Source organism: Salmo trutta, chromosome 25 (genome assembly GCF_901001165.1).
Source record: "Salmo trutta chromosome 25, fSalTru1.1, whole genome shotgun sequence".
In the NCBI taxonomy this organism is placed as follows: domain Eukaryota; kingdom Metazoa; phylum Chordata; class Actinopteri; order Salmoniformes; family Salmonidae; genus Salmo; species Salmo trutta.
Genome location: NC_042981.1, coordinates 15438710 through 15465524, shown reverse-complemented (window position 1 = coordinate 15465524; position 26815 = coordinate 15438710). Strand labels below are relative to the sequence as shown.

Below are 26815 nucleotides of genomic sequence, written 5' to 3'. Positions count from 1 at the left end.
GAAATGGTTTAAGGTATTGACAACAGACTGCATAATTAGCTAAATGAGTCCAGGCAACTGAGAACTTTGTTCGGCCAATGGATTTTAGTGTTTTAGCAATTGAGAAAAACTGTAATACGCTGTGTTTCAGTGTTGTTGAGGAGTCTGGATGCAGCTGGCTGGCTGTCTGATCTAACTAGTAACATAGAAGAGCTGTATGAACAAAATGAGCAGCAAATCAACAGGGAAGATACATCTGTTTGAATTGAGGACTGCTATAAAAGCATTACTGTTCTGTACAGTGATGTTGTTGTAATAGTCAGGCATTGATGACTAAGGAGTTTCATAATGGAAAAAAAACATACAAATGCGTGTCTATACACACACCCAGTCTTCACAAATTAAAACTTTTGCTAAAGTTACTTTTTTTTTAACAGTCTACACGCATCTACTGACTTTTAAGTGTTGATTTGAAAGCACAAAGTTCTGATTTAAAGTTTGACAATTTTCCTATTGTTACATTCAAATGCACTGCTTCTTTTGTGAACGAGGCATCTCTACATGGAACCTGTGATGAAATCGCCTCTTTCTCTGTGGTACAGTTTACGTTGTATCCTAGGATATACACAGTGCTGTGTACACAAATACCTGCTGCTCCTGTAGCATACCTGCAACTAGCCCGCCTTTGTATTTTTTTCCCACAACCTGTATGTAGCTGAAAATGTATATTTTAGCAAATTTTTAAATGTGAAAATTGAAATAAGCTGCTTTTATATGATTTTGAAATAAAAATGAAGTATACGTTTTAACCCCTCACCTGTTTATGAATGTTGATGAAAGTGTAACTTAGTGATACAGAAAAGGCTATATGGACACTCCTGACCTGCAATCCAATATTTCATTTCAGAATTGGTTAAAATTAGGTTAAGGTTACAGTTAAGGTAAGGGTCAGTTTTAGAAGTTGGTAAGCAGTTTCCTTATAGCTTCTCCCTAGTGAAATGTTTTTAAAAAAACAGTAAACATGATGCAGCACCCTTGGGCCAACTGAGATACTGTTAATTACTATAGCTCCCGCCTTGGTCCAATCAGTGTCATTTTGTAAACGGCGGATCTCTATGACAAGACGCATAATTCACCCGAGTTTCGTCAAAATCAGGCCAGTGCCGTCTGAGATACCGCGTGTGACTAACATACAAACGGACGAAAACAGATCCACAGTCCCCTCCACCGATTTCATTGTGGAGGACAACAAGAGATGGTTAACAAGCAACATTGGTCACATTTTCAAGGAAGAGAGGATGCCTTTACTAAAGACTTGTTGATTCATTCAGGGCCTCAATTTCAATGGCTTGACAAGGACACCCCCTAGTGGCTAACACATGTAATGACATGAAGCATGGGCAAAGGGTAATGGGCATAATGTAAACTACATGGTTCAGATTGACTTGTTTTCAACGTAACAGCTTCTCCAAAGACAAAACAACTTCAGAAAAAAAGCAGTGTTTTATGCCAAGTGACTTTTCTTACAGTAACTTGACATATTAAACATCAACTAAGTAACAAATGGAAGATATGAAAGTATACAAGGTGTAACAAAAAAACTTTTTTCAATAAAGTCTAAAACATCCCATAAAATGTGTGTTTATTTAGAGTGTGTGTGTGCCATGCATGGGTGTCTTTATGTTCCAGGCCATGCACAATGCTACAATGGAATACTATTCATTGACATCAGAATATAACACTGGTTTAGTAGTGTTTCTAACAGAAAGGAATGCATCCATCTCTCATATATATATATATATATCACACACACACACACACACACACACACACACACACACACACATATATATATATACACACACACACACACACTTCTGTATGTGTGTGTGGACACCCCTTCAAATTAGTGGATTCTGATATTTCAGCCACACCCTTTGCTGACAGGTGTATAAAAATCAAGCACACAGCCATGCAATCTCCATAGACAAATATCTGCAGTAGAATGGGCCTTACTGAAGAGCTGAGTAACTTTCAACATGTCAGTTCCTGTCAGTTCGTCAAATTTCTGCCCTGCTAGAGCTGCCCCGGTCAACTGTAAGTGTTGTTATTGTGAAGTGGAAACGTCTAGGAGCAACAACGGCCCAGCCGGGAAGTGGTAGGCCACGCAAGCTCACAGAACGGGACCGCCGAGTGCTGAAGCGCGTAGTGCATTCAAAATCGTCTGTCCTCGGTTGCAACACTCACTACTGAGTTCCAAACTGCCTCTGGAAGAAACGTCAGCACAGCAACTGTTTGTCGGGAGCTTCAAGAAATGGGTTTCCATGGCCGAGCAGCCACACACAAGCCTAAGTCACCATGCGCAATGCCAAGTGTCAGCTAGAGTGGTGTAACACTCGCTGCAATTGGACTCTGGAGCAGTGGAAACCCGTTCTCTGGCGTGATGAATCACATTGCACCATCTGGCAGTCCGACGGACAAATCTGGGTTTGGTGGATGCCAGGAGAACGCTACTTACCCGAATTCATAGTACCAACTGTAATGTTTGGTGGAGGAGGAATAATGGTTTGGGGCTGTTTTTTATGGTTCGGACTGGATGGAAGCAAGTCCCCGCAGCAATGTTCCAACATCAAGTGGAAAGCCTTCCCAGAAGAGTGGGGGCTATTATAGCAGCAAAGGGGGGACCAACTCCATATTACAGTTTTTGCCAATTGCTTACACACTGAAAGTGAATGCTTAGACAAAAGCATCAAAACCTTAACTTTTGTAATCATGTCTTAAAGGCACCAAAAGTACAAACACATTTTCTGCTTTGCACTTTGTTTGCAATTCTGCAACACACGTGCAAAACACTACACACTGTCTCTTACATTAGACACTTCGTTCAAGAATGAAATCTCTTGCAATCATTGGGAAAACACTTCTATTCAGTCTTATCTAAGGGTCTCTCTTTTGTACCTACATGTACAGATAAACCTTTTGATACGAAAGTAGATCTGTTCAAATTCTTCCGTAAGATTAAACTTAAGCATGTGTTTTCACAAAACACTGTTTCGGGCCAAGAAACACATCAACGAACTGGCACACATTTTAAGGCCAAAAGCAAATTCTGTCCCATAGTTAACAACTCTTCGATTAATACCTATTGTAGGTTAGTCGAACAAGAAGCCATGTCAGTGTATACGAGACAAACAAACCACATTCAAAAAAATCTCACTAGAACAGAAGAACAGGCACTTAATGAATTAATGAAAGATTCATCGTTGGTTATTAAACCTGCAGACAAGGGGGGTGCTGTGGTAGTTCTAGACTATGAAAAATATAAAGAAGAAATTCAGAGACAACTCAGTAATGAACGTTTCTATAGAAAACTAAGTGTTGATCCCACACAGGTGTTCCAAAGGGATATATGCTCTAGTTTGGAGCAAGGCCTATTAAACCACCTTATCTCAAAACCTGAATATGAATATCTTTGCTGCGATTGTGCCATACGTCCATGCCTCTACATTTTACCGAAATTACACAAACCTAAAACACAACAAGGCAATTATCCAGGCAGACCAGTGGTTGCAGGAATAGGCTCAATGTTAGAGCCATTGTCGAACTTTGTAGACGCTTTTATTAAAACTCATGTGCAAGCATTGCCATCATATGTTAAAGACTCTATAGACTTCATAAACAAGATCTCACCAATAACGGGTTTGAAAGAAGACTGTATTCTGGTCACATTAGATGTCGAGAGTCTATATACCAGCATTCCCCATGCGGGGGGGCTGGCAGCACTAGCTCACTATTTGGGAGGCAGAGATACTAATGAATATCCACCAACAAACTTTATTTTAGAGCTGGCAGAATACGTTTTGAAGTATAACTATTTTAGGTTTGATGATGAATACTACCTCCAAACGAATGGAACGGCGATGGGTTCCACATTCGCTCCGAGCTATGCTAACCTTTATGTGGGTCTATTTGAAGAACATTTTGTCACTAACATAAACGAAAATCCATTTTTGAACAAAATCCTGAAGTGGTATCGATATATTGACGACATTTTTTGCATATGGGAAGGAACTGAACAAGAGCTGTCAGATTTTATGGCACTACTCAATGACATGGATCCCAATCTCAAATTTACTATTGAAAGTGACACTCAACGCGTTCATTACCTCGATATGTGGATTGAGAAATCAAATGGAACCCTATTTACAACTCTGTATCGAAAAGAAACAGACAGAAATACTCTATTACAGGGGGACAGCTTCCATCCTGAGCCATTAAAAAGAGGACTTCCTAGAAGCCAGTTTTTCAGACTGCGCCGTATATGCTACTCCAATGATGATTATCTAGAAAAAGCAGCGGAGATGCGCACTAGGTTTCTAAGAAGAGGCTATTCGCCACAATGTGTGGATGAAGCTCTTCATTTGGCATTGGGTAAAACACGAGATGAATTGTTACAAAAAAGACCCGCTAAAGCAAAAGAACACTCCGTTATGTTCACAACCACATATACTTTGAATTCGCGAAAAGTGGGAGGTGTGGTCATGAAACACTGGCATATTTTATCATCGGACCCAGCTTTGCCGGCTGAATTTAAGAATCCACCACTCATTGTGTTTAGGAGAGGTCGCAATTTACGCGATAAACTGGTTCATGCCAACTGCCAGCCACGAAAGAAAATCAGCCAGGCTCTTCTACGCCCTCTACCAAATGGTAGCTATAAATGCAGAGGATGCGCACAGTGCAACAATATGATGAAGTGTGAATATTTCTGCCACCCACATACAGGAAAACGGTTCCTAATAAATGATATCATTACGTGTACCACCACCCATGTTATTTACATTATTAAATGTCCATGTGGGCTGTGCTATGTCGGTAAAACCTCCCGCTCTCTCAAACAGAGAATTAGTGAACACAAAAGTTCAATCAGGAGAAACGACAGGGATTATCCAGTCGCAGTACATTTTAATGACCTAAAGCATGACATTTCTACCTTTAGATTTTGTGGCATAGAGAAAGTCAAGATATCAGACAGGGGAGGTGATATTAATAATACTCTGAGCAAAAGAGAATGTTTTTGGATTTTCACCCTCCAGACATTATTTCCTAAAGGGCTTAATGATGAAATGCCTATGTATGTTATGTTGTGAATTTAAAAAATGTTCCTATTTAAGATTACTTAGTTCTTTTCGTATGATGTACCCAATGATTAATGTAAACTTGCTATGTCCTCGTTGTGATTTTATGGACGTGTTTGGTGCGTCTTGTCTATACACTTGTAATATTTGTGAAATGCATATTGTTATGTTTGGTAGCACTTTTTTATTTTTCCTTAGCCTCCAACTCCTTTCCATATGTGGAACGGATGTGGGTGGGGCTAGGTCTACATAGAGGTGCTGTTTTAGAAAATTCACAAAAGCTCTGACGAAGGCCGTTGGGCCGATACGTAAGCTTATTAAATACCAGTGATACTATCAAGAGCAGTGTGCGGTTTCTTTCATCCTGTTTTAAAACACTTCTATTCAAAATGCAAAACATACCTGAAATTGGCAACACCACATACATGAAAACACTTCTACAGTAATTGAACACTAATTAGTCTGAGCTTTAGCACTACAAATAGACCGTAGGTAAGCTCACCTCTTTTGTGAGAACTTTGCAAACATGGAGGCAGTGAGAGCCAGAGGAAGAGAGAGAGTAGTAGGACGAGGACAAGACAAAGAAGAGGACCAGGCAACAGACGGAGACATATTTCCGGCGACATTAGGGCCACTTTGGTGGACCATGTCATAAATCATGGCCTGATGATGAGGGAGGCTGGGCAGAGAGTCCAGTCCATAATACAGACATTTAGACTGGATAACGGGTATGTCAACTTTCTACACTAGACATTTTGAATGTCCCTGGGCAGCGTGGGGGAATGTTATAGGATAAAGAGCCATTGTGAATGTCCCTGGGCAGCGCGGGGGAATGTTATAGGATAAAGAGCCATTGTGAATGTCCCTGGGCAGCGCGGGGGAATGTTATAGGATAAAGAGCCATTGTGAATGTCCCTGGGCAGCGTGGGGGAATGTTATAGGATAAAGAGCCATTGTGAATGTCCCTGGGCAGCGTGGGGGAATGTTATAGGATAAAGAGCCATTGTGAATGTCCCTGGGCAGCGCGGGGGAATGTTATAGGATAAAGAGCCATTGTGAATGTCCCTGGGCAGTACGGGGGAATGTTATAGGATAAAGAGCCATTGTGAATGTTCCTGGGCAGCGTGGGGAATGTTATAGGATAAAGAGCCATTGTGAATGTCCCTGGGCAGCGTGGGGGAATGTTATAGGATAAAGAGCCATTGTGAATGTCCCTGGGCAGCGTGGGGGAATGTTATAGGATAAAGAGCCATTGTGAATGTCCCTGGGCAGCGTGGGGGAATGTTATAGGATAAAGAGCCATTGTGAATGTCCCTGGGCAGCGTGGGGGAATGTTATAGGATAAAGAGCCATTGTGAATGTCCCTGGGCAGTACGGGGGAATGTTATAGGATAAAGAGCCATTGTGAATGTCCCTGGGCAGCGTGGGGGAATGTTATAGGATAAAGAGCCATTGTGAATGTCCCTGGGCAGTACGGGGGAATGTTATAGGATAAAGAACCATTGTGAATGTCCCTGGGCAGCGTGGGGGAATGTTATAGGATAAAGAGCCATTGTGAATGTCCCTGGGCAGCGTGGGGGAATGTTATAGGATAAAGAGCCATTGTGAATGTCCCTGGGCAGCGTGGGGGAATGTTATAGGATAAAGAGCCATTGTGAATGTCCCTGGGCAGCGCGGGGGAATGTTATAGGATAAAGAGCCATTGTGAATGTCCCTGGGCAGTACGGGGGAATGTTATAGGATAAAGAGCCATTGTGAATGTTCCTGGGCAGCGTGGGGAATGTTATAGGATAAAGAGCCATTGTGAATGTCCCTGGGCAGCGTGGGGGAATGTTATAGGATAAAGAGCCATTGTGAATGTCCCTGGGCAGCGTGGGGGAATGTTATAGGATAAAGAGCCATTGTGAATGTCCCTGGGCAGCGTGGGGGAATGTTATAGGATAAAGAGCCATTGTGAATGTCCCTGGGCAGCGTGGGGGAATGTTATAGGATAAAGAGCCATTGTGAATGTCCCTGGGCAGTACGGGGGAATGTTATAGGATAAAGAGCCATTGTGAATGTCCCTGGGCAGTACGGGGGAATGTTATAGGATAAAGAGCCATTGTGAATGTCCCTGGGCAGCGTGGGGGAATGTTATAGGATAAAGAGCCATTGTGAATGTCCCTGGGCAGTACGGGGGAATGTTATAGGATAAAGAGCCATTGTGAATGTCCCTGGGCAGTACGGGGGAATGTTAAAGGATAAAGAGCCATTGTGAATGTCCCTGGGCAGCGTGGGGGAATGTTATAGGATAAAGAGCCATTGTGAATGTCCCTGGGCAGCGTGGGGGAATGTTATAGGATAAAGAGCCATTGTGAATGTCCCTGGGCAGCGTGGGGGAATGTTATAGGATAAAGAGCCATTGTGAATGTTCCTGGGCAGCGTGGGGGAATGTTATAGGATAAAGAGCCATTGTGAATGTCCCTGGGCAGCGTGGGGGAATGTTATAGGATAAAGAGCCATTTTGAATGTCCCTGGGCAGCGTGGGGGAATGTTATAGGATAAAGAGCCATTGTGAATGTCCCTGGGTAGTACGGGGGAATGTTATAGGATAAAGAGCTATTGTGAATGTCCCTGGGTAGTACGGGGGAATGTTATAGGATAAAGAGCCATTGTGAATGTCCCTGGGCAGTACGGGGGAATGTTATAGGATAAAGAGCCATTGTGAATGTCCCTGGGCAGCGTGGGGGAATGTTATAGGATAAAGAGCCATTGTGAATGTCCCTGGGCAGCGTGGGGGAATGTTATAGGATAAAGAGCCATTGTGAATGTCCCTGGGTAGCGTGGGGGAATGTTATAGGATAAAGAGCCATTGTGAATGTCCCTGGGCAGCGTGGGGGAATGTTATAGGATAAAGATCCATTGTGAATGTCCCTGGGCAGCGTGGGGGAATGTTATAGGATAAAGAGCCATTGTGAATGTCCCTGGGTAGTACGGGGGAATGTTATAGGATAAAGAGCCATTGTGAATGTCCCTGGGCAGTACGGGGGAATGTTATAGGATAAAGAACCATTGTGAATGTCCCTGGGCAGCGTGGGGGAATGTTATAGGATAAAGAGCCATTGTGAATGTCCCTGGGCAGCGTGGGGGAATGTTATAGGATAAAGAGCCATTGTTAATGTTCCTGGGCAGCGTGGGGAATGTTATAGGATAAAGAGCCATTGTGAATGTCCCTGGGCAGCGTGGGGGAATGTTATAGGATAAAGAGCCATTGTGAATGTCCCTGGGCAGTACGGGGGAATGTTATAGGATAAAGAGCCATTGTGAATGTCCCTGGGCAGCGTGGGGGAATATTATAGGATAAAGAGCCATTGTGAATGTCCCTGGGCAGCGTGGGGGAATGTTATAGGATAAAGAGCCATTGTGAATGTCCCTGGGCAGCGTGGGGGAATGTTATAGGATAAAGAGCCATTGTGAATGTCCCTGGGCAGCGTGGGGGAATGTTATAGGATAAAGAGCCATTGTGAATGTCCCTGGGCAGCGTGGGGGAATGTTATAGGATAAAGAGCCATTGTGAATGTCCCTGGGCAGCGTGGGGGGAAATATCACCTTGTGTGCCGCTATTAGCCTGCAAGGAGTTCTCCATCACCATGCCACCCTAGGTTCCTACAATACTGCACACACAATCATATTTATGGATGCACTACATAATGCAGCTGAACAGGACAGACCGCAGCAGCCCAGGTTTGTTGTCATCTGGGATAATGTTAGTTTCCGCCGGGCTGCTCTGGTCAGGGACTGGTTCACCAACCACAATAACTTCACAGTTGAATACTTGCCCCCTTACTCCCCACTTCTCAATCCGATTCAGGAATTATTTTCACCTTTGGCATTGGAAAGTGTATGACCGCCACATGCCCGCATGCCTCTTCTGCAAGCAATCTTTCACAGAAGCCTGTATAAAATTAAAAAGGTTTACAAAGTACTAAAGACCAGTGTTTTGTATAAAGTACATCAATGTGTTGCTGCTTTGAAAGAGGAATTAAAATGGTGCATGTGTGTGTATCATTTTGTTGCAAAAATGCAATTTTGAAAAAGGATTGTTAGGTTTTGATTGCAAAGTTTCATTTTGACATAGTGAGTTGTAATGTCTTATTTGGCTTGTGTGTAGAGTTTACACAATGAGCCAAATTCCGCAACAAGTGTGTAAGCAATCACAAAAAACTAATGCCCATGATTTTGGAATGAGATGTTTGACGAGCAGGTGTCCACATACTTTTATCATTTAGGGTGTATATTCAAGCCATGGTATAGTGAAGAGTGGAAAAGGCTATAGGGTCACTCCTGACATGCAAAAGGATATTTAATTTCAGAATTGGTTAAAATGAGGTTAGGGTAAGTGTTAGGGTCATTTTCCTAATAGCCTCAGAGTGCAGCTGCCATTTTCCTTCTTGGTCACATTATTCCTTTGTACATTTGTACAGTAAACTCATCTAAAGGTTTTCATATTAAAATGACAAATAAACATGTTACCAAAAGGCTCATATAAAAACAGCCATAGTACAAACAAAAAACATTTTGTATTTGAAACTCACTAACAATGGAAGTTAACAGGTTGGTTCTTCATGAGGCATGGCTGTGCTGAGTTTGGCCAAGGAGATGTAGGGTTGCAGAGGTTTTCCTGGTTATTCCCTTACAATTCAAAGAATCTTTCAACCAGGATATCTATAAATCTGAGCATTTTGTCAAACATTACAGAAACTTGTGTAAACTTAACAGATGACAGCTTCAAAGAGTTTATAAGGTCTGTCTCATCAATTGGCCATCTTAGTAACACTGGAGAGACATTTAAAATGTTAGTCATTTAGCAGATGCTCTTATCCAGAGCTACTTACAGGGTTAAGTGCCTTGCTCAAGAGGTACAGCAACAGATATTTCACCTAGTCAGCTCAGGGATCCGAACCAGCAACCTTTGGTTACTGGCCCAATGCTCTAACTGTTGCCCAACTCCCCTGTAGTAGGAGACTGGATGTGCCAAACCAACACCAGTCTCACCCCCCCCCACCCCCACCTCATCCAAGCTCCAACTCAGGCCACCGATGGGAGGCATGCCAGGGGGCAGTGGAGGAGGTACCTGGCTCTGTCCTCCAGGGTGTGGGGGATAGCTGCTAGGAGGGATGCCCATCGCAGGCAGGTAGTCCCCGTGTGCCGGGGGCATACGTGGAGGGGAGGGGAGCTGTGGTTGTACCCCGGCGGGGGTAGGCGGGCGAGGGTGGAGGATAAGAGGTGGAGGACCAGACGGTGGGGTATTAGGGGGGTAGACGTGGCTGTGGTAAGCCAGGGGAGGGCCATACAATGAGGGGATGGTGCTGTAGGACGGCCCCTCTGTCTTCATCATAGACTGGAGGCTCTGGGAACCCTTTCCTGACATGTAGGAGCTGGAGGTGGGGATGCCCATGATGTAGCTGGATGTGGGTGGTGGAGCAGGGCGGTGATGTAGCGGGGGAGGCTGGTGGAGGTCCTTTTAGGGGGCTCCGCTGGGCCTCCTACCCCAGTTGGGTCAGTCTCTCCTGGGAGAGGTGCGGAAGGGTGGGAGGCTGGAGGTCTGCAGGGAAAAGGGAATTAGAGAACCCTTATAGAAAGACTTGTGTTCAACAACTGAATCAAACCACTTCACACCATGTTCTTACTTCAACACATATGTACTCACACACACACACACACACACACACACACACACACACACACACACACACACACACACACAACCTCTTCCTAGACGGGCCATGAAAACAGAGCTGTTGGTGCTGCGAACGGTGCTGTAAGGCAGCTGTAAGGCAGTTAGGCCGAGCGGTTAGGCAGGTCAGACATTAGAGGGTATCAAACAGGTCAGATAGTATCAGAGAGACCATACAGTAGAGTATCAAGTAGGTCAGACAAGTCAGACAGAGTATCAGGTAGGTCAGATAGTAAAATATCAGGCAGGTCAGACAGTAGAGTATCAGGCAGTAGAGTATCAGGCAGGTCAGACAGTATCAGCGAGGCCATACAGTAGAGTATCAAGTAGGTCAGACAGAGTATCAGGCAGGTCAGACAGTAATATATCAGGCAGGTCAGACAGTAGAGTATCAGGCAGGTCAGACAGTTTCAGAGAGGCCCTACGGTAGTGTATCAGGCAGGTCAGACAAAGTATCAGGCAGTAGAGTATCAGGCAAGTCAAACAGTATCAAATAGGCCATACAGTAGTGTATCAGGCAGGTCAGACAGCATCAGACAGTACAGTCGTGGCGAAAAGTTGAGAATGGCACGAATATTAATTTTCACAAAGTCTGCTGCCTCAGTTTGTATGATGGCAATTTGCATATACTCCAGAATGTTATGAAGAGTGATCAGATGAATTGCAATTAATTGCAAAGTCCCTCTTTGCCATGCAAATGAACTGAAGCCCCAAAAAACATTTCCACTGCATTTCAGCCCTGACACAAAAGGACCAGCTGACATCATGTCAGTGATTCTCTCGTTAACACAGGTGTGAGTGTTGACGAGGACAAGGCTGGAGATCACCCTGTCATGCTGATTGAGTTTGAATAACAGACTAGAAGCTTCAAAAGGAAGGTGGTGCTTGGAATCATTATTCTTCCTCTGTCAATCATGGTTACCTGCAAGGAAACACGTGCCGTCATCATTGCTTTGCACAAAAAGGGCTTCACAGGCAAGGATATTGCTGCCAGTAAGATTGCACCTAAATCAACCATTTATCGAATCATCAAGAACTTCAAGGAGAGCGGTTCAATTGTTGTGAAGAAGGCTTCAGGGCGCCCAAGAAAGTCCAGCAAGCGCCAGGACCGTCTCCTAAAGTTGATTCAGCTGCGGGATCGGGGCACCACCAGTACAGAGCTTGCTCAGGAATGGCAGCAGGCAGGTGTGAGTGCATCTGCACGCACAGTGAGGCGAAGACTTTTGGAGGATGCCCTGGTGTCAAGAAGGGCAACAAAGAAGCCACTTCTCTCCAGGAAAAACATCAGGGACAGACTGATATTCTGCAAAAGGTACAGGGATTGGACTGCTGAGGACTGGGGTAAAGTCATTTTCTCTGATGAATCCCCTTTCCGATTGTTTGGGGCATCCGGAAAAAAGCTTGTCCGGAGAAGACAAGGTGAGCGCTACCATCAGTCCTGTGTCATGCCAACAGTAAAGCATCCTGAGACCATTCATGTGTGGGGTTGCTTCTCAGCCAAGGGAGTGGGCTCACTCACAATTTTGCCTAAGAACACAGCCACGAATAAAGAATGGTACCAACACATCCTCCGAGAGCAACTTCTCCCAACCATCCAGGAACAGTTTGGTGACGAACAATGCCTTTTCCAGCATGATGGAGCACCTTGCCATAAGGCAAAAGTGATAACTAAGTGGCTCAGGGAACAAAACATTGATATTTTGGGTCCATGGCCAGGAAACTCCCCAGACCTTAATCCCATTGAGAACTTGTTGTCAATCCTCAAGAGGCGGGTGGACAAACAAAAACCCACAAATTCTGACAAACTCCAAGCATTGATTAGGCAAGAATGGGGTGCCATCAGTCAGGATGTGGCCCAGAAGTTAATTGACAGCATGCCAGAGCAGATTGCAGAGGTCTTGAAAAAGAAGGGTCATAACTTCATGTAATTGTCAATAAAAGCCTTTGACACTTATGAAATGCTTGTAATTATACTTCAGTATTCCATAGTAACATCTGACAAAAATATCTAAAGACACTGAAGCAGCAAACTTTGTGGAAATTAATATTTGTGTCATTCTCAAAACTTTTGGCCACGATTGTAGAGTATCAGGCAGGTCAGACAGTAGCGTATCAGGCAAGTCAGACAGTATAGTATCAGGCAGCAGAGTATCAGGCAGGTCAGACAGTAGCGTATCAGGCAGGTCAGACAGTAGCGTATCAGGCAGGTCAGACAGTAGCGCATCAGGCAGGTCAGATAGTAGCGTATCAGGCAGGTCAGACAGTAGAGTATCAGGCAGTTCAGACAGTATCAGACAGTAGAGTATCAGGCAGGTCAGACAGCAGAGTACCAGACAGGCCAGACCGTAGAGTATCAGACAGACCAGCCCGTAGAGTATCAGACAGGCCAGACCGCAGCGTATCAGACAGTAGAGTATTAGGAAGGTCAGACAGTGTTCTTGATCCTGTCCATCATGGGGTTATGGTGCAAGAAGATCCCTCAGCCCTTAAAAGCACATGCCTCTCTCTAACGACTGTGGTGTGTGAGTGATGATTAATATCCATCTATAAACCACATGTTAATCTACAGGCTTGCAATAACCAGCCAAGAGAGATGTGTGGTGTGGCATGCGTGCGGCCTAGCGGCTAAGAGTGTTGGGCCAGTAACCAAAAGGTCGCTGGTTATCCTGCCTGTTTGGCCCTGTCCGGGGGTATCATCGGATGGGGCCACAGTGTCTTCTGATCCCTCCTGTCTCAGCCTCCAGTATTTATGCTGCAGTAGTTTATGTGTCGGGGGGCTAGGGTCAGTCTGTTACATCTGGAGTATTCTCTTGTCTTATCCGGTGTCCTGTGTGAATTTAAAGATGCTCTCTCTAATTCTCTCTTTCTTTCTTTCTCTCGGAGGACCTGAGCCCTAGGACCATGCCTCGGGACTACCTGGCATGATGACTCCTTGCTGTCCCCAGTCCACCTGGCCATGCTGCTGCTCCAGTTTCAACTGTTCTGCCTGCGGCTACGGAACCCTGACCTGTTCACCGGACGTGCTTGTTGCACCCTCGACAACTACTATGATTATTATTATTTGACCATGCTGGTCATTTATGAACATTTTAACATCTTGACCATGTTCTGTTATAATATCCACCCGGCACAGCCAGAAGAGGACTGGCCACCACTCATAGCCTGGTTCCTCTCTAGGTTTCTTCCTAGGTTTTTGGCCTTTCTAGGGAGTTTTTCCTAGGGAGTTTTTCCTAGCCACCGTGCTTCTTTCACATGCATTGCTTGCTGTTTGTGGTTTTAGGCTGGGTTTCTGTACAGCACTTTGAGATTTCAGCTGATATACGAAGGGCTATATAAATACATTTGATTTGATTTGATTTTGGTTTGAATCCCAGAGCCGACTAGGTGAAAAATCTGTCGATGTGACCTTGAGCAAGGCACTTAACCCTAATTGCTCTGGATAAGAGCGTCTGCTAAATGACTAAAATGTCAAATGTATATGTGCCTATCTAAAAGCTTGTGATTTGAACCGGTAGGCTACAGAGAATCCCCTACACTAAGTCTGATATCTAATCTAATAAGTGCTCGTCATATTTCTGCATGGCCGGGCCTGGACACCTCTCCCTCTCAGCCAATCAGAGGACACCTATCATTCTCTCAGCCAGTCAGAGGAGACTAGTTAATACCAGCAGCTAAACACTTACACCTCCTCAGCTCAGCTAGCTCCTCCAGGGACCAGTGGCGTCATTGTCCTGAATTACATCCTATTCCCCAAATAGTGCACTACTTTTGACCTGAGCCTTAGCGTAGTGCATCATACAGGAAATATGGTGCCATTTGGGAAACATCCCAGGGGCTTCTCAACCACTTAGCAGGAATGCCATGTGTCAATCATTTATTCTGCAATATGAGACATTACAGTAGTGAGTGGAGTGGACAGATCTATGCAGCATTAACACAATTTCAATGTTTATACTGCACAAGTGCTCATTTCAATAAGGGAAAAGGTAAAACAATAAGGCTAATGGACAGGGGACTGTCTATATAAAACTTCCCAAGATAGTATGCATTTCCTTGAGCTTTCATTTCTATTTTGATCTACCGTTGATATTCTATTTCCTCTGGAAACCAACAGTTGCTGCACTGGTGTTAAGAGTTAGTGAGTGTGTTGGTCCTCTGAGTGGACTCACCAGAGAGGGGTTGTGCTGTGGGTAGAGGAGGCATCGGAGGCTCCAGCCTGGGGATCTTAGAGTCCACTGGCTCTGGAAGAGACACAGAGAGAAAGAGCGAGAACAATATGTCACACTAACATACCTACTGTTATGAATCATATGAATCCTTGGCAGCCATACGTGTCCAAGGAATCATCTAGAGTCTGTGCCAGAGAAAAGGTTAATTTGCTCACCAGGTGCCTTGCTTTCTTCTGTAGGAGACCATATCTAAACCACAACACGGGAAATGGGTGTCAAAACAACTCAATTGAGTTAATTTGATCATAAAAAGAGCATGATGCCTGCCCTCACAAGAACCTTTTAACTCAAGTGTCAAACTCACGTGGGCTTGTTTGAGCTGGAGTGTAGGGCTGGTCTGGGGCGAGACCTTCTTGCTGAGTGGTGGCAAGACGGGGGGGTTGGGGAGTGGGAGCTGGGTGAAAGTCTGCAGCTGCTGGGGAGTGGGGACAGGGGTGGGGGGTGGGGGGGTCTTCTCGCTGGAGGTCTGGGGCATCTGCTGCTTGCCCTGGGAATACAGGTCTAGGATCTGGTGGCAGATGTCTATGGAGCAGAGGTCATTACTGAGGAGTGCATTTCATAAGTACGGATGTAAATGATGGTAATACATGGGTAATGATACTAACATGGTAATAAACAAACAGTCCACAAACTGAAGTTAAGAGGGGTGAAAGTAGCCTCGGAGCCACCCTGATCTCGCTAACTTAATATTATTGTTTAAACAAATTCTTATTTACAACGACGGCCTACCAAAAGGCCTCCTGCGGGGACAGGGGCTGGAATTAAAAATACAAAATGTAGGACAAAACACACATCACGACAAGAGAGACAACACTACATAAAGAGACCTAAGACAACAACATAGCATGGCAGCAACATGAAAACACAGCATGGTAGCAACACCACATGGCAGCAGCACAACATGGTAGCAGCACAGAGCACGGTACAAACATTATTGGGCACAGACAGCACAAAAGGCAAGAAGATAGAGACAACAATACACCACGCGAAGCAGCCACAACTGTCAGTAAGAGTGTCCATGATTGGGTCTTTGAATGAAGAGATGGATATAAAACATGAATGATATGTGAATTGTTCACAAACTGTGCAGCGAACCATTCATGTATCATTCATGAACCATTCATGAAAGCTTGTGAGATCTGGATGAAACAGGCTTTCAATTATATATGCTTTTAACATTTAAAACATCCTGCACAAATGTCATAAACCCACACAACTGTTTCACAGAGAAAGACCAGCCAGTCCCACCTTCCAGCAGCTCCACTGGGACATCCTGGACAAACTGCTCCAACCATCGCCGGGAAAACTGCTTGGACGTCCACCCCTAGATGTCAAACTAACACAGCCGGCCAGCCAGGTACATGACTGCTACAGCTATGATCTCTGGCTCCCACTACAGGGACAGCATGGTACACAGACTGAGGGGAGAGGAGAGAGAGGTGTGTCCATCACTCACAGGGCACATATTCATAAAGCATCATTCATAAAGCATCTCAGAGTAGGCGTGCCAATTTAGGATCAGTTTTGCCTATTAAATCATAATGATTAAGAAGGGGGACCTGATCTTAGATCAGCACTCCGAGACGCTTTGTGACTATCTGACCTGATTGCATCATCGTCGGCACATGGGTATCTATGTACTTTCACGGTTCTGCTAAGTTATGCATCCATGTACAGTCAACTGCTCACCTGTCATTCACAAAGGTCCAGGCCATCTGAACTAGTTTCTGGACTTTGTTCTTATCACCTGAAACAGATCAGAAATACTTCAGATGTGTGAACAGAAAGAGGTGAATGATTTTAGGGGTAGTTTTAATTCAGACAGGGTAATAATAGACAAGATCAGATTATTATTTTATTGTTTTAGATAAACTGTAGTGCCGATTCCCACTATAGGGCCGACTTATTACACTGTGCTGACTGGGTTCATATTTTCTCTTCACATTGTTATTTTCCAGCACAGTTCCAGCAACAACAGTACCAGCAACTATGGTGAACAGCTCAGCCCGTGTGTCAAATTCTGGTAAGTTTCCCAAACTTTCTAGAAATCCCAGTTGGAGGAGTCACGGATTTCCTCCGTATTTCCATCCAGGAATATTCCAACCAGGATTTCTTGAAAACCTGAGAAAATGTTGGAAAGTTAGTGGAATTTTGTAACCCTAATCAAGCATATGTATCTGTGTACCTTTGAGCTGCTTGGCGTAGCAGAGCAGGAACTGCTACAGACCTATATCTATCCTACTCTGCCTTTCTAAGGTCTTCGAAAGCCAAGTCAACAAACAGATTACCGACCATTTCGAATCCCACCGCACCTTCTCCGCTATGCAATCTGGTTTCAGAGCTGGTCATGAGTGCACCTCAGCCACGCTCAAGGTCCTAAACTATATCGTAACCGCCATAGATAAGAAACAATACTGTGCTGCCGTATTCATTGACCTGGCCAAGGCTTTAGACTCTGTCAATCACCACATCCTCATCGGCAGACTCAATAGCCTTGGTTTCTCAAATGATTGCCTCGCCTGGTTCACCAACTACTTATCTGATAGAGTTCAATGTGTCAAATCAGATGGCCTGTTGTCCGGGCCTTTGGTAGTCTCTAAGGGGGTGCCACAGGGTTCAATTCTCGGGCCAACTCTTTTCTCTGTATACATCAATGATGTCGCTCTTGCTGCTGGTGAGTCTCTGATCCACCTCTACGCAGACGACACCATTCTGTATACTTCTGGCCCGTCTTTGGACACTGTGTTAACAACCCTCCAGACGAGCTTCAATGCCATACAACTCTCCTTCCGTGGTCTCCAACTGCTCCTAAATACAAGTAAAACTGAATGCATGCTCTTCAACCGATCGCTGCCTGCACCTGCCCGCCTGTCCAGCATCACTACTCTGGACGGTTCTGACTTGGAATATGTGGACAACAAATACCTAGGTGTCTGGTTAGACTGTAAACTCTCCTTCCAGACTCACATCAAACATGTCCAATCCAAAGTTAAATCTAGAATTGGCTTCCTATTTTGCAACAAAGCATCCTTTACTCATGCTGCGAAACATACCCTCGCAAAACTGACCATGCTACCGATCCTCGACTTCGGCGATGTCATTTACAAAATAGCCTCCAATACCCTACTCACTAAACTGGATGCAGTCTATCACAGTGCCATCTGTTTTGTCACCAAAGCCCCATATACTACCCACCACTGCGACCTGTACGCTCTCATTGGCTGGCCCTCGCTTCATACTCGTCGCCAAACCCACTGGCTCCAGGTCATCTACAAGACCCTGCTAGGTAAAGTCCCCCCTTATCTCCGCTCACTGGTCACCATAGCAGCACCCACCTGTAGCACGCGCTCCAGCAGGTATATCTCTCTGGTGACCCCCAAAGCCAATTCCTCCTTTGGTCGTCTCTCCTTCCAGTTCTCTGCTGCCAATGACTGGAACGAACTACAAAAATCTCTGAAACTGGAAACACTTATCTCCCTCACTAGCTTTAAGCACCAGCTGTCAGAGCAGCTCATAGATCACTGCACTTGTACATAGCCCATCTATAATTTAGCCCAAACAACTACCTCTTCCCCTACTGTATTTATTTATTTTGCTCCTTTGCACCCCATTATTTCTATTTATACTTTGCACTTTCTTCCACTGCAAATCTACCATTCCAGTGTTTTACTTGCTATATTGTATTTACTGTGGCACCATGGCCTTTTTTGCCTTTACCTCCCTTATCTCACCTCATTTGCTCACATTGTATACAGTGAGGGAAAAAAGTATTTGTTCCCCTGCTGATTTTGTACATTTGCCTACGGACAAAGAAGTGATCAGTCTATAATTTTAATGGTAGGTTTATTTGAACAGTGAGAGACAGAATAACAACAACAAAAATCTAGAAAAACGCATGTCAAAAATGTTATAAATTGATTTGCATTTTAATGAGGGAAATAAGTATTTGACCCCCTCTCAATCAGAAAGATTTCTGGCTCCCAGATTTCTGGCTCCCAGAGCTGAGATTAGGAGCACACTCTTATAGGGAGTGCTCCTAATCTCAGTTTGTTACCTGTATAAAAGACACCTGTCCACAGAAGCAATCAATCAATCAGATTCCAAACTCTCCACCATGGCCAAGACCAAAGAGCTCTCCAAGGATGTCAGGGACAAGATTATAGACCTACACAAGGCTGGAATGGGCTACAAGACCATCGCCAAGCAGCTTGGTGAGAAGGTGACAACAGTTGGTGTGATTATTCGCAAATGGAAGAAACACAAAAGAACTGTCAATCTCCCTCGGCCTGGGGCTCCATGGAAGATCTCACCTCGTGGAGTTGCAAGGATCATGAGAACGGTGAGGAATCAGCCCAGAACTACACGGGAGGATCTTGTCAATGATCTCAAGGCAGCTGGGACCATAGTCACCAAGAAAACAATTGGTAACACTTGGTAAGTAGTTAAGTAATGTTTTCACTTTATTAGCTAAACTTGTTCAAACAACGAAATTGTTGTGAAAATCAGCATAGCGATGATGAAAAGAATGTAATTTAGGCTGGAATAATCTCCAAAATAGTAATCATTAGGTCCTCACACCGTTGGTAAGGCAACAGACACTAATAGTTTATCGAATCCCATTGTGATGCAGAGGGGGACACTTTTTGGCCAGGGGACATTACTTGGCATGACCGGTCCCTTGAAAGTGCCTCGGCTAAGGCATGTTTGTTTGTCTGTTAGGTTAGGCTACACTACAGATTTTGAAACACGACATGAAACCTTCTCTGGTGATATGAACGGCCGTTTCTGTAGCGGGATTAAAGTCCATCACTTGGCAACCAGAACTGTCAATCAAATAATCTCGAGCTGCTGCATGCAGCCTGCTTGCTGCGCACAGACCACTCTCTCCTAAAAACGTAGTTTAAAGTTGGTTAAATACCGTGACTTTACAAGACATTTAGTAGAAATAAAACACTTTTAGGTACGGGGTAGTAGTTTCTGGCAACAGTATCATTGACAAACGTCCTGGAAGGCCTCTTCATCATCTGGTACCCGGATGAGCCTGCAGGAAGGGTACCACATGAGGGAGGAGGATGTCTTCCCTGTAACTCACAGCGTTGAGATTGCCTGCAATGACAAGCTCAGTCCGACGATGCTGTGACACACCGCCCCAGACCATGACAGACCCTCCACCTCCAAATCGATCCCGCTCCAGAGTACAGGCCTCGGTGTAACGCTCATTCCTTCGATGATAAACGCGAATCCGACCATCACCCCTGGTGAGACAAAACCGCGACTCGTCAGTGAAGAGCACTTTTTTCCAGTCCTGTCTGGTCCAGGGACGGTGGGTTTGTGCCCATAGGCGACGTTGTTGCCGGTGATGTCTGGTGAGGACTTGCCTTACAACAGGCCTACAAACCCTCAGTCCAGCCTCTCTCAGCCTATTGCGGACAGTCTGAGCACTGATGGAGGGATTGTGTGTTCCTGGTGTAACTCGGGCAGTTGTTGTTGCATCCTGTACCTGTCCCGCAGGTGTGAGGTTCGGATGTACCGATCCTGTGCAGGTGTTGTTGTGGTCTGCCACTGTGAGGACGATCAGCTGTCCGTCCTGTCTCCCTGTAGCACTGTCTTAGGCGTCTCACAGTACGGACATTGCAATTTATTGTCCTGACCACATCTGCAGTCCTCATGCCTCCTTGCAGCATGCCTAAGGCACGTTCACGCAGATGAGCAGGGACCCTGGGCATCTTTCTTTTGGTGTTTTACGGAGTCAGTAGAAAGGCCTCTTTAGTGTCCTAAGTTTTCATAACTGTGACCTTAATTGCCTAACGTCTGTAAGCTTTTAGTGTCTTAACGACTGTTCCACAGGTGCATGTTCATTGATTGTTTATGGTTCATTGAACAAGCTTGGGAAACAGTGTTTAAACCCTTTACAATTTTACATTTACATTTTAGTCATTTAGCAGACGCTCTTATCCAGAGCGACTTACAGTAGTGAATGCATACATTTCATGCAATGAAGATCTGTGACGTTATTTGGATTTTTACGAATTATCTTTGAAAGACGGGTCCTGAAAAAGGGACATTTCTTTGTTTGCTGAGTTTAGCTTTTTTTAAAGATGTCTGACCTGCTGACTCATGTGCTACACTTCCATAATTCAGTGATGACCAAGACAGTGCTATATATAGTATTTTCAACACCATTCTATCTGCCCCCCACTACATTCCTGACAGGCAATATTTTCTTTCCTTTGACAACTACTCTGTTTATTTGCTCCGCTCATGTAATTCGAGTGTCAAACCAGACCCCCAGGAACATAAACACTCTCACTCTCTCCAGATTCCTTCTATATAGTTTCAAGTATTTTCCTCCCCAACCTTCCAGAAATAAACAGAGTCTGTGTTTTCTCAAATGACACATCCCTGGGGGGTACCTTTATCTACTTCAAAGCTTTTTGACATAGAGCTCTTCACCCTCACTTGTATTGATCACCCAAAAATACAATCCTTTATCCTTCCTCCAATCCCCATGATATCCTTATTTGCCTGTGCCTTCCGTATGACTGACTCAAGGCACAGTACAGGATCCATTGTTCCCCTGCCTTTCCTGACCCCACTTTCATCTGGTGACATTAGTCCTCTACTCTAGAAAGTAAGTCAGCCTTTCTGTTCTCATCCTTTGCATAAGTTTACATACATGAGATGTCAATGCGATCGGTCTATAGCTTGAAAGACGAGTAGGGTCATTCCCTGGTTTCCGTAGCGCCACCACTACAGCCTGCTTTTAACTTCCAGGCAGTTTCCCTTCCTGCCACATCTTATTGTAAAGGTCCAATACTTTCCCCATTGCAGTGTCACTGAGATGAGCCATCATGTAACACATCTCATCCTTCCCAGGTGATGATACCCCAGCTTTAGCTAATGATCTCTTCATCTCAGCCATCGTAAAAAAAAAGGGTCATTCAATGCATCCCCCACCATCTCTCTCTGATCCAGGACCCCCGGATGTTCTCCTCTAACCCTCTATCTCCCACGCTGCCCCTCTTCTGTCAGATTATTTGAGCTGTGCACCTTCACAAATACCTGGGCTAAAATCTCTGCTTTCCCCATATCTCTCACTGCAACAGTCTCCTGTCATCCTATCCTGCCACACTGATTCCAGACCTGCTCTCTTATTTGTACATAGAGGTTATGGGGAGAAACGATGTTGTAAGTAACTGACACAGGTCTTGGTAGTGGTGGTCAGCTAGTGAAGAGGTCCCAATGTCATATGCCGTCTTCCTACTGAATTTGAATCGTGGGAAAACCCCCCAAAAATAATAATTGATAAGCAAAGGCAATCGGGTTTGATGACATTTTTCAAGTCCAGAAATCCAGAGAAAGATGGTGAATGGAACCCAGAACAACCCAGAGAACTGTCATTGCCGGAGGAGAGGAGTGAGGGGCAAACGGTTTCTGATGGCGATGCCTTAGCTAGCAGCGCTACTAATGCTGCCAGTTCAGCATCACCACCGGCCCCTCCACTAGCTAGTAGGCCTACTAGCGAGTCAGACTCAGCGGGAGATGGAGAGCTGGTGGGAGAGAGGGGGGTGGTGCATCTACCAACAAAGTGCTCAGAGCAGGTGCAATTTTCAGTTCAAGAACAAGCAAACGTATAGCCCCTGGCTTGTAATGCAGAATTCAAAGTTGGGCTGTACAACATGTAAAAAGGCAGGGCGTTTTGGTCTAGAAACGACTGGAGGGATTAAACTAGCAAAAGAGTGGGTGGAATGTACAGTAAAATAACATCCTATGCCTCAGATGTAAAAAAAAAAAAAAGCAACACAAAAAACAATGAGCCCTAACAAAAAAGGTTTTTGAACATTTGGAGGCTGCAAGCCTTGTAGACAAGGCTAGAGAGGCCACCCAGGTTATAGTTAACACTCCAAATGAAAAAATGCACTAGAGCCAGAGTCTTCAGAACAGACTTAGGAGACTAAACGTCACAGCCACAGGCCCGCTCATGACTTTGAGCAAGAAATGGACTCTCAGGAGTTAAATGGACTTGACATAGTCATTGTGGGAGGTTTTGAAAACTAAGGTAGGATTTTTATTTTTTTACCTTCACAGTAAAGAACAAGTTTGTAATCTGAATATGTGTGTCATATTATCACATAGGCAGGAGGCCTATATATTCTCATATGTGTGTTCTGCTGTAGCCTACGTTGATTTATTTTATTTGAAGTTATAATATAATATTCCGATATTGTGATATTTGTTCTACTGCTACATTGATGTCTTGAAAATGATCAGAAATGCAGGTCTAGTAAGCCCCACAGCTGAGTATGTACGTATGCATATGGCCGGTGTTCTGCAGTGACGTCTAAGAATGTTGCTCTACATTGATGTCTACAACATTAAGCTATAAGAAATTCAGACTTGTGTAAGCCCAGCAGCTATACTCAAGTATGTGGGCATACTGCAGTGATGTCGAAAATGCTTTGAATTAAATCAGCACCTTGGAGAGTGCTGTCCGTTTCACCACCATAGATAGTAGGCTACTTGGCTGTGTACTGCTACGTTGTGTTTGACACTTTTTCCCCCTCAATGTGTTCCGGTACCTCAGAGCCCCCTGGATAATCCCCCTTCTCACACTCACTATGTGTTCCAGTACCTCAGCGCCCCCTGGATAATCCCCCTTCTCACACTCACTATGTGTTCCGGTACCTCAGAGCCCCCTGGATAATCCCCCTTCTCACACTCACTATGTGTTCCGGTACCTCCCGATTTACAAGTGAAGCACTGAGTACACATGATAGTGTACTGTAGGAATGAGGGTGGAAGATTCCTATTTGGGAAAGCGGAGTGGGGTCAGTGAACAGGAGCGGTCTCAGGTTGAGATATAGAATTCAGATATAGAAACAGTGAGTGATGGAGTATGAGGAGCTGCAAGGCATGCGATACCCATGGGTACAGGGGGAGAAGGAGTAACGCAGTTCCCTGGTGATTACTACCTCCCCGTAGATTACATCTGCCTGTCATTAAACTCGAGATCAGAGTAAGATCCGGTGCAGATTAATTTCCAGTTACTGGGATAATCCTGGTTCCCCGGCCGTCTTTAAGACTCACAAGCCCTTTCTCAACCAGTAGTTCCTTGTATACTTGTCCATTTACAACAGTCCGTGCCCCCCCCCCCAGAGCGTACTATGAGCATTAAAATCCCCATACCACATTACATGTCTCCTTCTACACTCCCAAGGGCCATCAATTCTAGTCTCTTACACGGGTTGGAAAAGTTCACCATTACCATATTGCCCACTCCCAACCACACCTCTACATACTTGTCGAGCTACGACCTACGTTTAAGATTATCCTACCAACGGGACATTAAAAACTGTAACATCTAATGCTTCACCGAGACATGGCTGAACGACGATAATGTAGAGCTAGCGGGATTTTCCATGCGCCGGCAGAACAGAGACACTCCCTCTGGTAAGACGAGGGGTGGAGGTGTGTGTCTATTTGTCAATAACAGCTGGTGTGCGATGTCTAATATTAAAGAAGTCTTGAGGTATTGCTCGCCTGAGGTAGAGTACCTTATGATAAGCTGTAGGCAACACTATCTACCAAGAGAGATCTCATCTATATTATTCGTAGCTGTCTATTTACCAGCACAGAACGAAGCTGGCACTAAGACCACTCTCAACCAACTCTATAAGGCAAGCAAAGAAGAAAATGCTCACACAGAAGTGGCGCTCCTAGTGGCCGGGGACTTTAATGCAGGCAAACTTCAATCAGTTTTTACCAAATTTTTACCAGCATGTCACATGTGCAACCAGAGAAGAAAAATCCTAGACCATCTTTACTCCACACACAGATGTATACAAAGCTCTCCCTAGCCCTCCATTTGGCAAATCTGACCATAATTCTATCCTCCTGATTCCAGCTTACAAGCAAAAACTAAAGCAGGAAGTACCAGTGACTCGCTCAAAATGGAAGTGGTCAGATGATGCGGATGCTATGCTACAGGACTGTTTTGCTAGCACAGACTGGAATATGTTCCGGGATTCATCCAATGACATTGAGGAGTACACCACCTCAGTCATCGGCTTCATCAATAAGTGCATTGACAACGTCGTCCCCACAGTGACTGTACGTTCATATCCCAACCAGATGCCATGGATTACAGGCAACATCCGCATTGAGCTAAAGGCTACTGCTTTCAAGGAGCGGGAGAATAATCCAGACGCTTATAAGAAATCCCGCTATGCCCTGAGACGAACCATCAAACAAGCAAAGCGTCAACTTCCTGACGGGCCGCCCCCAGGTGGTAAGAGTAGGTAACAACACATCTGCCACGCTGCTCCTTAACACTGGGGCCCCTCAGGGGTGTGTACTTAGTCCCCTCGTGTATTCCCTGTTCACCCGCGACTGCGTAGCCAAGCACGACTCCAACACCATCCTTAAGTTTTCTGCCGACAGAACAGTGGTAGGCCTGATCACCGACAATGATGAGACGGCCTATAGGGAGGAGGTCAGAGAACTGGCAGTGTGGTGCCAGGACAACAACCTCTTCCCCAATGAAAGACAAAGGAGCTGATCGTGGACTACAGGAAAAGGCGGGCTGAATAGGCCCTCATTAGCATCGTCGAGCCTGTAGTGGCCCAGGTCGAGAGTTTCAAGTTGCTCAGTGTCCACATCACCAACAAACGATCATGGTCCAAACATACCAAGACAGTCGTGAAGAGGGCACAACAAATCCTTTTCCCCCTCTGGAGACTGAAAAGATTTGGCATGGGTCCCCAGATCCTCAAAAGGTTCTACAGCTGCACCATCGAGAGCATCCTGACCGGTTGCATCACCGCCTGGTATGGCAACTGCTCGGCATTTGACCGTAAGGCGCTACAGAGGGTAGTGCGAACGGCCCAGTACATCACTGGGGCCAAGTTTCCTGCCATCTAGGACCTATATAATAGGCGGTGTCAGAGGAAAGCCCCAAAAATTGTCTGAGACTCCAGTCACCCAAGTTATAGACTGTTTTCTCTGCTACCGCACGGCAAGCGGTACCGGAGCACCAAGTCTAGGACCGAAAGGCTCCTCAACAGCTTCTACCCCCAAGCCACAAGACTGCTGAACAATTAATAAAATTGCCACCGGACAATTTACATTGACCCCACCCCCCCTCCCTCTTGTACACTGCTGCCACTTTATAAAGGTAACACACCCTCCTCCTCCCCCCCATCTCTACGGACTGCAACATAACCTTGTAATACAACATCTAGAGTAGGTTTAAGCCATGTCTCCTGGAGACATACACGTATCACATCAGGTTTGGCAGGTAATTCCTCAACTTTTTGAACTCTTGCCCACTTGCCATCAATCTTCTGGCCCCTTACAAAAAAAGATTGCCGTTTTGAAAGTGCAGTAACTGCAGTCGACTGTGGTATTTTGGATGCAGTAATTGCAGTTACACTGCAAAATGACTACAGTATCAGCATACAGCAGATACTAAAACATATTGCAGTCCGAGTGCAGTGTAAGGGGCATTCCATTGGAGGATTAACACAATTATGAAAATGAACCAATACATTAATCCTGGCTGGACTGATTCTCAATCTTATTGAGGTCATCCTGTACATTTTCCCATGTCAGTCCTGTGATCCCAATATACTTCACTGCCTGCTCCACTATGATCTGTATCTTCATAGTCTTAGATTGTAATGTTTCTGAGCAATTGTTTGCTGCTGTCACAAATGTAACAACCGTCTTCATGTCTACTACCAGTGTTGTGTTCT

At 45.0% G+C, this 26815-nt stretch overlaps 1 protein-coding gene and 1 long non-coding RNA gene across 2 annotated transcripts in view; one reads left to right on the top strand and one right to left on the bottom strand.

Annotated features, from left to right (window-relative positions):
• Nucleotides 1-15504: 15504 nt before the first annotated feature.
• Nucleotides 15505-17345, bottom strand: LOC115162058 (uncharacterized). The gene is made up of 3 exons (XR_003869482.1): nt 16752-17345; nt 16311-16480; nt 15505-15584 (listed from the first exon to the last, which is right to left on the bottom strand). It is a non-coding gene; the product is annotated as an uncharacterized LOC115162058 (long non-coding RNA).
• LOC115162056 (actin-histidine N-methyltransferase) overlaps nt 16352-26815 on the top strand; it is a 59268-nt gene continuing 48804 nt past the window's right edge. The window contains exons 1-2 of the mRNA XM_029712978.1: nt 16352-16419; nt 17021-17085. The gene's annotated coding sequence lies outside the window, so the exon portion shown is untranslated. The remainder of the gene's footprint in view (nt 16420-17020; nt 17086-26815) is intronic.